The following is a 15,996-nucleotide window of genomic DNA, read 5'->3' on the forward strand; positions in this document are numbered from 1 at the left end:
GTTCCAAGAAAGTAAAATCTGGTGATGTGATTGATGTGTTGGCAAGCTACTTTAAGTGGGGGAGGGGGCAGGGTTAGGGTGACCTCTTGGAAGAGGTAACATTTGAACTGAGACTTGAGTAACTGTGGAGAACCAGCCTTGAGGAGGTCGGGGGGAATTGCTTCCCAGGTGTAAGGACAGTGTGAAAGCGCGAGAGCCCAGTGCGCTTGAACAGTGTAGCTCTGGGATCTGCAAACTCTTTCTGTAAAGGGCCATATAGTAAATGGTCAAGATGCAAAACTGAGGCTATTATGTAGGTACTTCTATAACAAGAGAAAACAAATTTCCACAAATTTCTCATTGACTAAGATAAAAATATGAGTACAGTACTTTGTAATGCAGGTCTCCTAATGAGAGGAATGGGATTCTTTTTTTGGAGGGGATAACATTGGAGTTGGAGTTCAAAATTAGTGTTCCCTGTCATCAGATTGATTACAAATATTTATCTCTACAAACCGTTCTTATGCTCACAGGCCATACAAAAACAGGCAGTGGGCTAGATAAGGCCCTTGGGTTCTTGTTTGCTGTCTGCTGGTGCCCTTGGAGCTCAGATGAGAGCCGCGTGGTGGGCTGGGCCAGATTGTGTAGGACCATTTAGGCTGCACTAGGGAAATGGGCTCTTTTTTTTTTTTTTAAAGATTTTATTTATTTATTTGAGACAGAATGAGAGAGAGAGAGAGCACATGAGAGGGGCTGGGTCAGAGGGAGAAGCAGGCTCCCCGCCGAGCAGGGAGCCCGATGCGGGACTCGATCCAGGGACTCCAGGATCATGACCTGAGCCGAAGGCAGTCGCTTAACCGACTGAGCCACCCAGGCGCCCTGGGAAATGGGCTCTTATTCTGAGCAAAAAAGAGGGAAGATGATTTGAGATTGTATGAGGGATACTTTGGGGTGGGACATGGATATGGTGTTAAATAGAATGTCCTGATTATGCCCAAGCACAGGTCTTAGCTTGATGGTAGCCTGACTTTAACACCTTCATGCTCACTCCCCCACCTTTCTTTTTCTTTTTTTAATAGAACAAGCTTTAAGTTTAGAGGCCTCGGCAGGTAACATTAGCTAGGATTTAATAAGGTTGTGTTTTCATTGTCTTTGTTTTTACATTTGTCTTCTATTTGTGGCAAATGATACTGGCTTTCCATTGGTGCTGTAAAGTTTCTTTTAAAATTTATTTAAGTAAAAATAAATGATTTTAGTAAAATGCAAAATGATAATCTGAGGATTCAGCACTTGGTTGAGGACCCACCTTTCGGGGAATAATACTGCCCAAGTGCACCTGTCCCCTTTTAATACATTTTATTTATATTTATTAATGTTCTGTTTTTCTCAAAAACAAAAAGTGATTGCTGTTTGATCTTGGAAATTTGAATGGAAATACTGGACTGGGATAGGGACTGGAAAAAAATGAGATCCATGTCAGAGATCTCAAAATAAGAAAGTAGGAGAGAATGGCAACCAACCAGCTACTGTAAGTCTTTTTCCTTCTCTTTTTTTCTCTTTGCTTATAGTTGCCTATCAATAGCCACAGCAATTGCAGACTTTTCAAAGTCAGAGCCCAGTGTTTCAAGTTTGGTTTTCTACTCTTTCCAAAATGTAAAAATCAATTTCTACAGCATTTTTGTATGTGAACATTTCCATTGCATTTAAAAGGTTTTTTTTTTTTTTTTTTAATCCATTAACAAGCTGTGAACAGAAATGGGTCAATAATTCTAGAAACGCAGAAGCTGATTTATAAGCATGCTTTGGCAAAGTTGAACAGATTCTTCGAGGTCTTATTTTAAAACATATAATCTTCTAGGGGCGCCTGGGTGGCTCAGTCGTTAGGCGCCTGCCTTCAGCTCAGATCATGATCCCAGGGGCTTAGGATCGAGCCCCGCATCAGGCTCCCTGCTCCGTGGGAAGCCTGCTTCTCTCCCACTCCCCCTTACTTGTGTTCCCTCTCTCGCTGTGTCTCTCTCTGTCAAATAAATAAATAAAATCTTAAAAAAAAAATAAAACATATAACCTTCTCAACATTTAGTAGATTTCACATTGCATTCATTCGTTCGTTCACTTCCCATTTATTGAGGGTTTACTCCATCAGTTAGGAATGCATTCAGCACAAGAAAGAGAAAGCCCTAATGATGATGTATTAAGCAACAAAGATGTTGAATCGGCTCAAACAGTAAGTCTGGAGGTACATGTTCTAATGTGGTACAGTGGCTTGAAGGGCCCAACAGGGACTCAGACCATTTCTGTGTTTCCACTCTGTTATTCTTGGCTATTTTGTCCCTATTATGTCTTTTTATCCTTAATGTTTGTCAAGGCAGGAAGTCACTGGGAAAATAAAAGTTCTTCCAGAAGCGTCCCCTCAGCAGGCTTCTGCTGACATCTCATTGACTTACAACCATGTCAGTTGGCCACCTCTGGCTGCCATGGAGGCTGGAAGGTGGATGTTTGGGTTTCCCTTCCTAAAGGAGGGATTTGCCTCAGAGGCAGCCTGCCAAAGGTGAGGCACTTTGATTTTGGGAAGACACTGTACCTGCCTGTGAAGAACTGAGTCCAGTGAGACCTGGTACGTTCCCCAAGACATCACTTCTTACCGTTCAGTGTGCACATATTCACGTGGGCATCTTGTTACCGAACTACTTTGGATTTGGTGGAGCTGGGGTGGAGTCTGAGATTCTGCATTTCTATCAAGCTCCCAGGTGATGCTGATGCTGTAGGTCCAGGGAACACTCTTGCTCTAGGGAACAAGTAAAGCATCACAGCGCAGTGGTCTGCAGGATGAATAGAAATTAGCCAGGCAGAGAAGGGGTGGAGATGGCATGAAAGGGCATGTGGTTTGGGCGCCTGGGTGGCTCAGTTGGTTAAGCGACTGCCTTCGGCTCAGGTCATGGTCCCGGAGTCCTGGGATCAAGTCCCACATCGGGCTCCCGGCTCAGCGGGGAGCCTGCTTCTCCCTCTGACCCTCTCCCCTCTCATGCTGTTTCTCTCTCTCTCTCTCTCTCTCAAATAAATAAATAAATAAATAAAATCTTAAAAAAAGAAAAAAAAAGGGCATGTGGTTTTGGGAGAACAGTGCGACATTTGGTGGCTGGTTACACCGTGGAGAATAATGGAGGTGCAGAAAGTTTGGAAGAAGTGTGTTGTAAGTGGATTGTGAATGGCTTTGTAGGCTGTGTTGGTTTGGACATTATCCTATAGAAGCTGAGAATCCAGGGCTGATTCTTAAGCAGGGGAGTGACAGGATCAGATTTCTTCTTCTTTGTCTTCTTTTTTTTTTCTTTTTGCCTCTGAATTAGGTAAGTCTGGTGGCATTCTGGAGGATTACTTTTTTTCCCCAAAATGTTTTATTACAGCCACATTTGATGGGTATTATTTTGAGCCTAAAGAAAGTTGAGTTCAGCACCGAGGTGGATGTGAGCCATACCTGTTACCACGGCCCCTTGCCTGCCTGTGGCAGAAGTTGATGTTCCATGCAGATACTCTTTCCTTGAGCTTGCAGAATCTTGCTCAGTTCTGGGCTCCACGCAGCCACTACCAGTTGACTGGAGTTGGCAGAGAAGATAAAACCAATTTGCCATCTCGAGAGTTTGCCTTGAGGTCTCAAAAAGCACTTAGTGTGTCTTTGAGTGTGCTTTTATCGTCTTAAAACTTCCTTAAGTTACTAATGAGTTTCTTTGTAAGTTTTCCAATTAGAATTCTTTCTTGATTTCTAACCACATTGATTTATGTGAGCTTTAGGAACTTGGTAAACGGATTTTTGATTTTGGATGAGCTAGATGGTTGTTAAGGTAGGACTTTCATTTCCCAGAATGAAATGGATTGACTGGCCTAACCTTCGTATGCTTTGAGAAATTTCTCTAGCTGTCACTTCTCTTTTTAAGCAGGTATTTTTCTCCTCTTTGAGCAGGGTTCTCAGCTAGGGCTCTTTTGCCTGGTTCCCCAACCCCTTCATTCCTGGTGCATTTGGCCTGTCTGGAGACATACTTAGTTGCCACAACTGGGGTGGGGGTGCTACGGGCTCTGCTCCCCTCAGTGAGGGGTTATCCAGCCCAAAATGTCAGTAAGGCTAAGATTGAGAAACGTTCCATTGGAGGAATGTTTTGAGCCTCCTTAGGGTGTTTTTCTTACCAACCCAGCCTTTAGAAGGTTGCCTTGTTGCTTTTTCTCCTCTGTGTGTATGTGTTTGCAGCAGCACTAGGGTAAGATTTGGACTTGACTGGCAGCCCTTGGAGCACTGTCTTAGTAAAAACGCCTTTCATTCTGAAACCCAAATACTCAATATGCTGTTTTTAGAGGAAATGAGTTTATTGTCTAACTAGAAGGATACTAGCACGCACACTTCCAGGTTCATACAGATGCTGGTTTCGTGATCAGTGCCCCTTTGCAGTCAGTAAAAAGATGGAAGGTCATCTCAAGTAACAAAGATACATTTTACAGCAGCAGTTTTCAAACTGTGCTCCCAAAGAACAACTAGAACAGAGTGATCTACTGATAAAAGAACTGTGGGGAGTCCTTCCAAATTTGCAGGGAAACGAAAAATAATTGATGAATAGAAATTTCTCTTCCATATTTTCCCCCTTGAACTGTGGTGCCCGGTGGTGCTTATTTATTGGTGAGAGTTCTCAGGTTACAAAGGGAATAAATGTATAAATGAGTAGGGGCAGACAAGCTAGCAATCAGGGTTATACTGGCTCTGTTTCACACCTAACTTTTTCACAGACTCACGTTGGGGGCTCTGATTTTATGCTGCAGACCTATGGTCTAAGTTTTCCTGGTTTGTGAGAAGATGTTTAGGATATTGGTATGTCACACTGGTTCCCAGGGAGTACTCGGACTTCAGGGTACCCCCTGAATTCATTTGAAAAGTAGAAAAATTAACTTTGTAGCTGAGTATAGACTAGAAAGTTATGTCTCTCCCTGGTCAGTTCCCTTGCCTGTCAAATGCTGTCACTTTTGTTTCAGTGAAGCTCCACATCTCTGAAGGAGAAAGGAGGTAACAGCGTCATCAAATTTTAGACTTAGAAGGAGGTGTGGGGGAGATGTGAGCAGCCTCACCTCTTTCTGGATGAAGGAACTGAGGTTCACCTGCTGGCTAGAGACCAAGGGAACAGAACCAGAGTTCTTTTTTATTATTACTATTTTTTATATTTGAGAGAGAGAGAGTGAGCACACCATGTGCATGAGTGGAGGGGAGGGGCAGAGGGAGAAGCAGGGAGCCTGACGTGGGACTCAGTCCCAGCACCCTGGGATCGTGACCGAAGGCAGGCACCTAACTGACTGAGCCACCCAGGTGCCCAGAACCAGAGTTCTGACTTCACTCTTTGTCACCCCTACATTGCTGAGGCACACACTGAGTCCTTCGCCTGTGGTTGCCTTATCTTTACAACCTCTGAAATGACAGTTCTCAACATAAAACATAAAGAGGTAGGGGGGCTGTGTTGAAATATGTAGTGTTTTTTTCCCTCTAAGACTGTGGTGCTAAATCTCCGTGAAAATAAGATCAGTTGCAGCTAACTTTATGTATTTGCCATTGCTTCTCAGACTTAGGCGCTTTTGGAAGTCTGTCTTAAAAATAATCCTTTCAGACCACTTAAATGCATGTATAAACACGTGTATACATCTTTTACATCGATGGGCACATGCTCCACATATAGTTCTGTAAATTGTTCTCCCCTCTTCCTCTTCCCCGTGGATAGCATGACTGACTTTGTTTTTTTGTTGATACATCTAAACCCACCTCATTCTTTTTAACAGTTGTATAGTCCAAGGAAGGGTGTTTAGGTTGTATAAAGTTTTTAATCATGATAGCCAATCCTTCAACATATATCAAGTCTCCTTTTCTAAAGACTGAGTCTTAGAAGTGGCATTGCTGAGTCAAAGGGAAGGTGCATTTAAAATGTGGCTATACCTTGCCAGATTGCCCAGCAAAGAGTTGTAGAGGACAGGATTCTCTGACCCATCCATGGTGCATGCTAGGGCCCTACCCCCCTGATATGTGCCTCCTCCTATTAGTGACTGCCCTTGTTCGTCATTTTTTAAACTTAAAGTTATTTTCTTTCACAGGGTCAGTTTTGTTTGTTGGGGACTGTCCTGGCATATTAGGATGTTTAGCGGTGTCCCTGTCCTCTACCCACTAGATGTTGGTAGTACGCCTCTCCCTACCCTGGTCATGACAATCAAAAATGTCTCCAGACATTGCCAAATATCCCCGGGGGGGGGGGGGGCAAAATTGCCCCAGTTGAGAACCACTGATTTGGAGAGAAGGGGAAATAAATGCAGATGAATGAGCGGAGAGGGGGCAGATTGTGAGTGGCCTTGAAAGTCTGTCACAATAGTTTAGCCTTGAGGCTGCAGTCAGTAGTATTTCAATATAGCTGTGCAGACAAATTTGATGAAAAGGATGTTTTTGAAAAATTGTTCTGATGGTGAGCACAAAAGAATCAGATGAAGGAGAAAGTAAATGCAAGAGGGCAATCATAGGTATGAACAGAGGAAAAGGAGGAGGAAAGAATGAGTCCAAGGGACATTTTGGAGGACATCATGATGTTATTAGGGAAAGTCCAAGGGATGGCGTAGTAAACACCAAGGTTTCAGACCTGAGGGATGGAGAATATAATGGGGATTATCTGACAGAAATGGAGCAGTTGGAAAGGGGAAGTGGTTTGTGAAGCACAAGGGGCAGAAAAGATGGTGCATTTAAATTGAACACATGGGGTCGGGGGTCATGAGATATTTAAGAAAGGGAGTCTTGATAGACAGTAGGAACTATGGTGCGGTCTACGACTAGCTGTGTAGACTTGAATTCAGCTGCGTATTATGTGAGCTATCTCACATAATTGTATTTTTATCACTGGACAACTGTAAGCGGTCTTGGGTGGTATTTTAAGGGAGTCACATACCCTGCCGTGGATTGCAGTGGATTCAGTATATTTATTTCCTTTTCCGTGTCTTTTGTTCCTTTTCTCTGACCTTTGAGCGTATACAAAATATATATTGAAGCATAGTTGACAGTGTTTGGCAGCTTTATGGGTGTGTGAAGAGTGAATAAGAAGGAGGAAAGGAACATAACTTGGAGGTATTGAAACAGGATGACTTGGGATGGCACTGTTCAAGACTGGAAGCAACAGAATGGAAAACGGTTCTGGAGGTGGGTGGGAAGTTCAGTTTCAGACAGGCCATGTAGTATTTGAACTTAAGAGTACTAGGAAAACTTTTTTTTAAGTAACATTTGTTGAATGTCTGTCATATATCAGGTATTGTGCAAAGTGAATCATTTGAGTTTTTGGTGACCCCTGTAGAAAGCAGCTGCTCTTGGAATTCTAAGTTAAGATACAGATGTAATAATACAGATGCTTATCCTGAACTAGTTGTTTTTTGTCTCCCTTTGTGTGGCCTAAAGTTTTTAGTTTGACTCTGCCTCTTTTGTTATTAGAGTGTGGTTTGATGGATTTTTCCTGTCCCCGTCTATACACTTGTCACAATGAGGGGCTACTAAATAGCGCAGTGTTCACTGTTTGTGTAGTTCTCCACAGCTGTTTCCTATAGTAAAGACTCTGCAAAACAATGACCTCATGGTTTCCACAAAAAAACCTTTTATATATAATAGTGGAAAAGAAATCATTGAAAGCCGAGTGATTTAAAGTTCTGTCCTCTGTAGTTTTTTCCCTCAAAAATATTCTTGTTTGCTCTGCTAATTAATCGTTTGTTGGCTGTTCCTCAAATGACCTTTTATGTTTAACAAACAACATTTTTGCAGTGGAGCACAACGATATATCTTGTCTTTCATCTGACTGTGATCTTTCTCCATTTAGAAATCATTGTTTGATGCCATGGACTGTGGCAGTTCCTAGAGGAATTGGCCAGTCACTGAACATCTGTAGCTTCTTCCCTCCGGTTGTTGAGCTTGGATGGTAGCAAACAATGTGTCCACAAACAAACAGTTCACATGTTAGAAGATTTCATGGGACTGGTCAGGAAATGCCTTTGTTGCTTCTACTGTAAGGAACCTTTGTAAGCACATCACCAGCTCAATAAATTCTTTTACTTTAATTCTTGGTATTCTAACCTATCTACCTACCTACCTACCTTCCTTCCTTCCTTCCTTCCTTCCCTCCTAAGTTTGTTTGTTTGTTTGTTTGTTTATTTATAAACTCTACACCCAATGTGGGGCTCAAACTGAGGTCAAGAGTCATGTGCTCTTCTAACTGAGCCAGCCAGGTGCCCTTGGTATTTTAATCTTTATTTATTTTTTTTATAAAATAAAGATTTTATTAATTTGTCAGAGAGAGCGCACGTACAAGCAGGGGGAGCAGCAGGGAGAGGGAGAAGCAGGCTTCCCACTGAGCAGGGAGCCCAGTGCAGGACTGCATCCCAGGGCCTTGAGATCATGACCTGAGCTGAAGGCAGATGCTTAACCAACTGAGCCACCCAGGCATCCCGGTATTATAATCTTTAAAAACAAGGCAGAGCTCTCTGATTTTTAGGAGATTTAAGAAACAATAATCATAATGAACATACCATTTAGGGGCGCCTGGGTGGCTCAGTTGGTTAAGCGACTGCCTTCGGCTCAGGTCGTGATCCTGGAGTCCTGGGATCGAGTCCCGCATCGGGCTCCTTGCTCAGCAGAGAGTCTGCTTCTCCCTCTGACCCTCCCCACTCTCATGTGCTCTCTCTCTCTCTCATTCTCTCTCTCAAATAAATAAATAAAATCTTTAAAAAGAAAAAAAGAAAATACCATTTATTTGTGTGGAGTCAGATCATTTACAAAGTCCATTTGATTCTTGAACAACACTGGTTTGAACTGTGTGGGTCCACCTATATGCGAAATTAAAAAATATATATATACATATATATATGAAACTTTTCTGGAGATTTGTGGCTATTAAAAGAAACTTGCGAATGAACTGCGTAGCCTAGAAATATCAAAAAAATTAAGTGGAAGTTAGGTATGTTATGAATGCATAAAATATATATAGATAAAATTTATCAAAACTTAAGCACACGCAGACTCTACATGGCACAATTTACAGTCAAATGTAAAAAGTTTAGGGATGCAGTATTAAATCATAACTGCATAAAATTCACTGTGGTACATGCTGTACTACTGTGGGATTTTCGTGGCCACCTCCTGTTGCTCTTGCAGTGAGCTTGACTGTTGTGAGCATCCACTTATAATGCCGAGTGACGCTGATCATCTCTCTGTGAGCAGTTAGTCTGTCCAGTAAGTTGTATATTGCAATAAAAAGTGATCACTTGTGGTTGTCACTATTAGTAGTTAAGTTTTTGGGGAGTCCAAAGTTACACACAGATTTTCAGCTTCGTGGAGGTCAGTGCCTCTAACTTCCACATTGGTCAAGGATCAACTGTACATTCATAAAAATTTTTTCATTAAATTTTCACTACAGCCCTCTGAAAGAGGCATTATTATTCCATTTTTGATATTAGGATATTGAGTTCAGTGCTAGTAAGTAGCAGAGCCTTACATGGTTTTTTATGAGGATTAAATAAGAAGATATAAATAAAGGTTTAGTATAGAAACAGTAACTATTCAATAAATAGCAGGTGGTGAAAATGAAGGCAGTCATTCTAAGTCTGTGGCCCCCGAGTACACTTCCCCATTTCTAAACTCTGTCTCTTCCAATGGACAGTTTTTATTGCTGCCAGATTAATCTTAAAGTTCACCCGTGATTACATTATTTCTGTTCTTAAAAATTGCTTTTACTTTTTCTTTTATATACAACGTACAGTGTAAATTTTTAGCTTGGCATTTAAGCTTTCCCGGAAAAATGAAGTAAAAAGCATACATAAAACCAGCCCTGTTAAAATTTAGACTCAGTAGACATAAAACTGTTAATTTGCTCTAAATGTTTCTAAATGTCTGCTCTCAATTTCTGTACTTACCTGGTCATGGACTGGTGACAAAAAGTTCACAGACGGGCACCTGTCTGGGGATCACATTTTGAAGAGCACTGCTGTAGTGCTTCCCAGAGTCTGATTTTGCCTGTTGTATTCCTGTAGTTTCAGTTAAAATGTTCTGTTCCCGTATTTCATGTAACATGATAGATTTAGAGGCTTAATGAGATTCAGGGTTGAGGTGGGTTTTTTTTAATTCCCCCTTTCTTTTTTTGGTAGTCTTGTAAACTTTCATCAGGAAGCCTATAATGTCTGGTTGTGTGTCTTACTATGTTAATAGACATTGATGATTATTCCTTGATCCATTAGTTCATTGAGGCTCGAAAATGGTGATGTTATAACTTTAACATTCTTTTTTTTTTTAAGATTTTATTTATTTATTTTGACAGAAGGAGACAGCAAGAGAGGGAACACAAACGGGGGGTGTGGGAGAGGGAGAAGCAGGCTTCCCACTGAGCAGAGAGCCTCACGTGGGGCTCGATCCCAGAACCCTGGGATCATGACCTGAGCTGAAGGCAGACCCTTAACGACTGAGCCACTCAGGTTCCCCTAACTTTAACATTCTTATTAGAACATTTCTGTAGAGACTCCTGCCCTTATCAATTATTTGGTTACCCCAAAGTAAATTTGGAGAATAAAGGCAACATAAATGCTTGAGGTTTTCTTTCCCCTTTATTTTTGGTTTTCAGAATAATTTTTTTTAGGATTTTATTTATTTATTTGACGGGGGTGGGGGAGAGAGAGCGAGTGCACACAAGCAGGGGGGAGTGGGAGAGGGAGAAGCAGGCTTCCTGCTTAGCAGGGAGCCTGATGCAGGGCTTGATCCCAGGACCCTGGGATCATGACCTGAGGCGAAGGCAGACGCTTAACGGACTGAGCCACCCAGGCACCCCTCAAAATAATTTCTTAATTTCCAAATATGGCTGGTGAGTTTTTGTTGTAACCATATGAACTCATGGATTTAAGTGTGTATCCAATGTGTTTCAGTTACAATTATTGACCTTACTGGTGCTCAAATTGTGCCATTTTTGGCCAGTAGGAGAAGTTGGCTCCTAAGTCCTTTTGACATAAGTAGTCTGTGATGTCACACCAGAATCCTGGGAAGATATTCTAGGCTCATCTTGCATGTTTCCTGCCGGGATCTGGGATCAGTCATTTCTTTAAGGAGCCCTGGTTGCCTTTTACTGGCAAATGGCACTAGGAGGTAGGTCACAGTCTGGGCACTAGGGGTGCACGTGATGTCTGTGTCTTCTAAGTAGACAGAGCTAGGAAGTATGTAACTTCTTTTAAAGAAATAATAAATCATGAATTCATATTGATAATTCCCACTCAGGATTTCGGGGTTTTTATTTAACTCATTGATCTTACATCTATTTCTCCTTTCTCGAACTATGCTGAAAACCCTGTTCCCAGCACCGGTGTAAATTCTCATTTGCATTATCCCACAATGCACTTATAAGTTTCAGGATAATGATCCCGATATTACCACCAACATACAAGTATTTGAAAAATATTTAAGCTTTCTTTTCTTTTCTTTTTTTTTTTTTTTGCCAGTAGGACATGGCCTACTAGGCCTGTAGAGTCAAATTACTGTGTTTTAAAGTCATTTGGAATAGTTCTTAGTATGACTTTGTCACCAGCTGGATGCTTAGTTAAATTCATTCATTTCTTTTTGCTTTTGATTTTGAGTGATTGCTTTTTAAAATTTAATTTTGTTGCATAATTATGTAAAAAATAAAATACGTGGCCCAAAGTCAAATGTACAATATAAAATCTATTCAAATAAGTCTAGTTTGTCTTTGATCCTGACACCCTATTCTCTTTCTCCCTAAATTTTATGATTTATTCTTTCATTGTTTTAATATAAGCAAATTAGTTTTGCTCTGTGTGTGTGTGCATGTGTATGTATTGTGTGTGTATTCATATTTTCTCTTATTTAGATAAATGGTAGCACATTGTACAGAATTTTCTCCATCTTTTTCCTACAGCTGACATATGAGTGCTTACCACATGCCCTGCACAGTGGATTATTTTATTATTTCTTATAACATTGTAAAGTAGATACGTAAATTATTATTTCTGTGAGGCATTTCTACATACTTTTAATTCTGTGAATCTCTAAATTTCCCATAACTGGTCCTGTCCTTTGTATGCATGTTTATGAGTGAATGAATGGGCAGGGACTTAACTTCTGTATCTGCTTTACTTTGAGCAATGAAGGAGGCAGAGAAAGGCTTGTATTTAAATTGTAAGGAAGGAGATTCAACCTTTTATTTGAGGTCCAGAGCTCTCTATAGATGGAGAAGAATAATAGAACTTTTCCTGTCTAGAGGTGCTCCTGGTAATTTTAAAGATACATTAACTTGGAACATTCTGTAATCTTCCTGTAAAGTAAGAATCCCTTTTTAATAGTATAGTGACAACTTGGTAAATCTCCCTCATTTTAGAGCCTTTATGCCATGAGAGTTAGAATAAGCTAGAAATGCTAAAGAAAAGACAAACTCCCTTTAAAAGCAGTAGCTCATGGGAAATAGCTACTAGTTAATGATATCAGGATTTTAATAGTGACAGGAAGGAAGGAAAGAGGAGAGTCGCCTCATTTCCCTGCAGGTGGGTGAGAGAGAGGAGCACTGGTAGCTTGTTATCATCTATCCCGCAGGAGGAAGGGTTGGTTCGGTTGGAGACCTGTTGGTCGCTACCCTTTGAGGCTCTGTTGTGATGCCAGGCAGCTGAGTAGGTTGGTGTAACTGCCCACACCTACTTCCTGGTGATACCAGATTCTGTCTCAAGCTTCAGGCTGTCAGCATCAGAGGATTGTGCCTGGAGTAGGGTGAGGACAGCCGGGGGTGCAGGTCTGCTCCTTCCCTTTTGAAAATCAGAACCCATGGGTTTTGAATCTAGTGAGCTGGTCACTGAGCCTCAGTTTCTTTATTTTCCTTTTCATTGCCATATGAGACCAGCTTCACAGATCACAATGTTTGACAACCATTGGTTCCTTTAGTGATGGGAACATTTTAGCAGGAAAAACCAACCAGCCATCTCACACATCCACCAGCCCAGCCTGTAAGAGCAAGCCTGGGACATAGGAAAGGGACCTTGGTAGGAAGAAGATGTGGAGAATCCTACAAAAGGCCACTGTAGTCAAGTGCTGAAGAGAAATGTGTTCTGCCTCAAAATTTTCTCTGGGTTTGGCCTTGCAACTCTAATTGTTTTGGAGCTCACCTTTGATGCATGTGTGCTCTAGGTTTTGACCCCTTGAATTGTAGACTATTTTTGAAGGGGTAGTATTTAAATCTCCAGTGTTACAGAGCTAGATGTCTCAACTGAGGCATCTGTCCCCTGGAGGGTCCTTTTCAGGATGATATATTCTGTGCCCTTGTGTTGTCATTTTATGATCTTTTTGAATAACACATTAACCCATTCATCTGGCCTTTGGGGGGAATAAGTCTTTTATATAAGTTATTTCCTAGATAATTATTTGTTCGAATATCAGGTCTTTAAATTTTTAACTTTATTATTTGATTGTTGACCTGATAGAGTATTTACACGCTTACTTTCCTAGGAGAAAATCCTGGATATATTTCACTCTGTCATTGGTGATTTTTAGACTCTTATGAGCATCATCTATTATGTTCTTCTGTGCTATGGAGGTTTCTTTGGGGCTACTGGGATTATAAGTCCTATGGGATATAACGATTGGTGCTAGATTGCTGTATTGTTTGAATTCTTATCTCTGCTTTTTTTGTAATACTCTCTCTTGCTTCCTACCATCTTTCTTCATGGTCCTTCCTTAGTTTTCTCTTGCTTTATTCAGTTTTGCTTTATCCTAGGAGCCTGTTACCTCCTGCTTCCTCATTCCTGTCTTTTGCAGTTTTTAATTTGCTTCTAGTTAAGCAACCAGATAAATACAGTCAGCTCCAAATAAGACTAAATAAACTGAGTTAGGGTGTGAGAGTCTGGCTAAATTAAGAAACTTTAGTGTTTTTCCTTTTTGAAGTCAACTAACTTTTTAAACTTTTTCAAAAAAGATTTTATTTATGGGGTGCCTGGGTGGCTCAGTTGTTTAAGTATCTGCCTTTGGCTCAGGTCATGGATCCCAGGGTCCTGGGATCAAGCCCTGCAGCAGGCTCCCTGCTTAGCAGAGATTCTGCTTCTCACTCTGTGCCCCTACCCCCTGCTCATGCTCTCTCTCTCTCAAATAAATAAAATCTTTTATAAAATTGAGAGAGAGAGAGAATGAGTGGGGGTGGAGAGACAAGCAGACTCCCTGCTGAGCGAGAACTGACTGAGCTACCCAGCCCCCCTAATTTTTTTTTAACTTTTTAATGAAGTTCGGCATACATACAGAAAAATGCATACATCGTTAGTGTACAGCTTGGTGAATTATCCTAAAGTGATAATGTATCAACTAGATGAAGTGGAACATCACCAGCACTCCAGAAGCTCCTTCGATGGCCCTTTCCCAAGTTCCACCTTCTCCCTCCTCCCCAAGGGAAGCATTCTCTTGACCTCTAACACCTCTAACAGGCTTTGCCTGTTCATGAGTTTTATTGTGAGTGAAATAATAAAGTATATATTCTTTTTAAAAACACCTTATTGGGGCACCTGCCTGGCTCAGTCAGTAGAGCATGTAAATCTTGATCTCAGCATCATGAGTTCGAGCCCCATATTGGGCGTGGAGCCTACTTAAATTAAAAACAACAACAACCAGCTTTATTGAGATATAACTTACATATCATATAATTCACCCATTTAAAGTGTACAATTCAATGGTTTTTAGTATATTCACAGAATTGTGCAACCATAACCACAATCAGTTTTAGAACATTTTTATTATCCCCCCAAAGAAACCCCATTCCTAATTGCAGTCACTCCTCATTTCCCCCCAGCCTCCCAGCCCTGGGTGTCTACTAATCTACTTTCTGTATCTATAGATTTGCCTTTCGTATAAATGGAATCCTGCAACATGTGGTTTTTTGCATCTGGCTTCTTTCACTTAGCATGTATTTTCAAGGTTCATCATTATACTTCATTCCCTTTTATGGTTGAAAAATACTCCATTACATGAATATACCATGTTTTGTTTATCCATTCACCCATTAATGAATATTTGGGTTGTTTCTACTTTTTGGCTGTTACGGATAATGCTGCTCTGAACATTCATGCACACATTTTTGTGTGGACATATGTGTTCATTTTTTTGGGTATATGCCTAGGAGTGAAATTGCTGGGTCATATTGTGACTCCATGTCTAACTTTTTGAGCAATTGCCCAACTGTTTTGCACAGTAGCTGCACCATTTTATATTCCCATCAGCAATGCATGAAAGTTCCAGTTTCTGTACATTCTTGTCAGCACTTGTTATTGTGTGTCTTTCATTGAAGCCATCCTAGTGGGTGTGAAGTGGTATCTCATTGTGGGTTTTTGTTTTTTTTTAAGTGGCATCTTTTCTTTTAAGTAAATGCTACCCCTGATGTGGGGCTTGAAATCACAACCCCTGAGATTGAGTCTTATGCGCCACTGACTGAGCCAACCAGGCGCCCCTCATTGTGGTTTTGATTTGCATTAAGTATATATTCTTTTGTGTCTGGATTCTTTTGCTGAAGTTCATTATGAGATAAAATCTATTTTGATAAGAATATTATCTAAGTTATTGTGGAAAACTTAGAAAATGTGTAAAAATTGAAAGAGGAAAATTGAAAATGTATGGATGTTGTTTGTATGTATGGATGTATGGATATTATTTTCTTGCTTTTTCTCCCTTCTCTGTGTGTTTTAACATAATTGGCATCAAACTGCATGTACAGTTTTGCATTACGTGATTTTCATTTCATATTGTATTATAATTTATTTATTTTTATTTTTTTTAAAGATTTTATTTTTTTGACAGAGAGAGACAGCGAGAGAGGGAACACAAGCAGGGGGAGTGGGAGAAGGAGAAGCAGGCTTCCCGCTGAGCAGGGAGCCCGATGAGGGGCTCGATCCCAGGACCCTGGGATCATGACCTGAGCCGAAGGCAGACACTTAATGACTGAGCCACCCAGGTGCCCCGTATTA

At 40.9% G+C, this 15,996-nt stretch overlaps 1 protein-coding gene across 3 annotated transcripts in view; it reads left to right on the plus strand.

Moving 5' to 3' along the window:
* Nucleotides 1–15,996, plus strand: part of USP31 (ubiquitin specific peptidase 31) — a 166,769-nt gene that overhangs the window by 1,294 nt on the left and 149,479 nt on the right. The gene's annotated exons all lie outside the window — the stretch shown is intronic.

Source organism: Mirounga leonina, unplaced genomic scaffold (assembly GCF_011800145.1).
Source record: "Mirounga leonina isolate KUSES-001 unplaced genomic scaffold, KU_Mleo_1.0 Mir_448, whole genome shotgun sequence".
In the NCBI taxonomy this organism is placed as follows: domain Eukaryota; kingdom Metazoa; phylum Chordata; class Mammalia; order Carnivora; family Phocidae; genus Mirounga; species Mirounga leonina.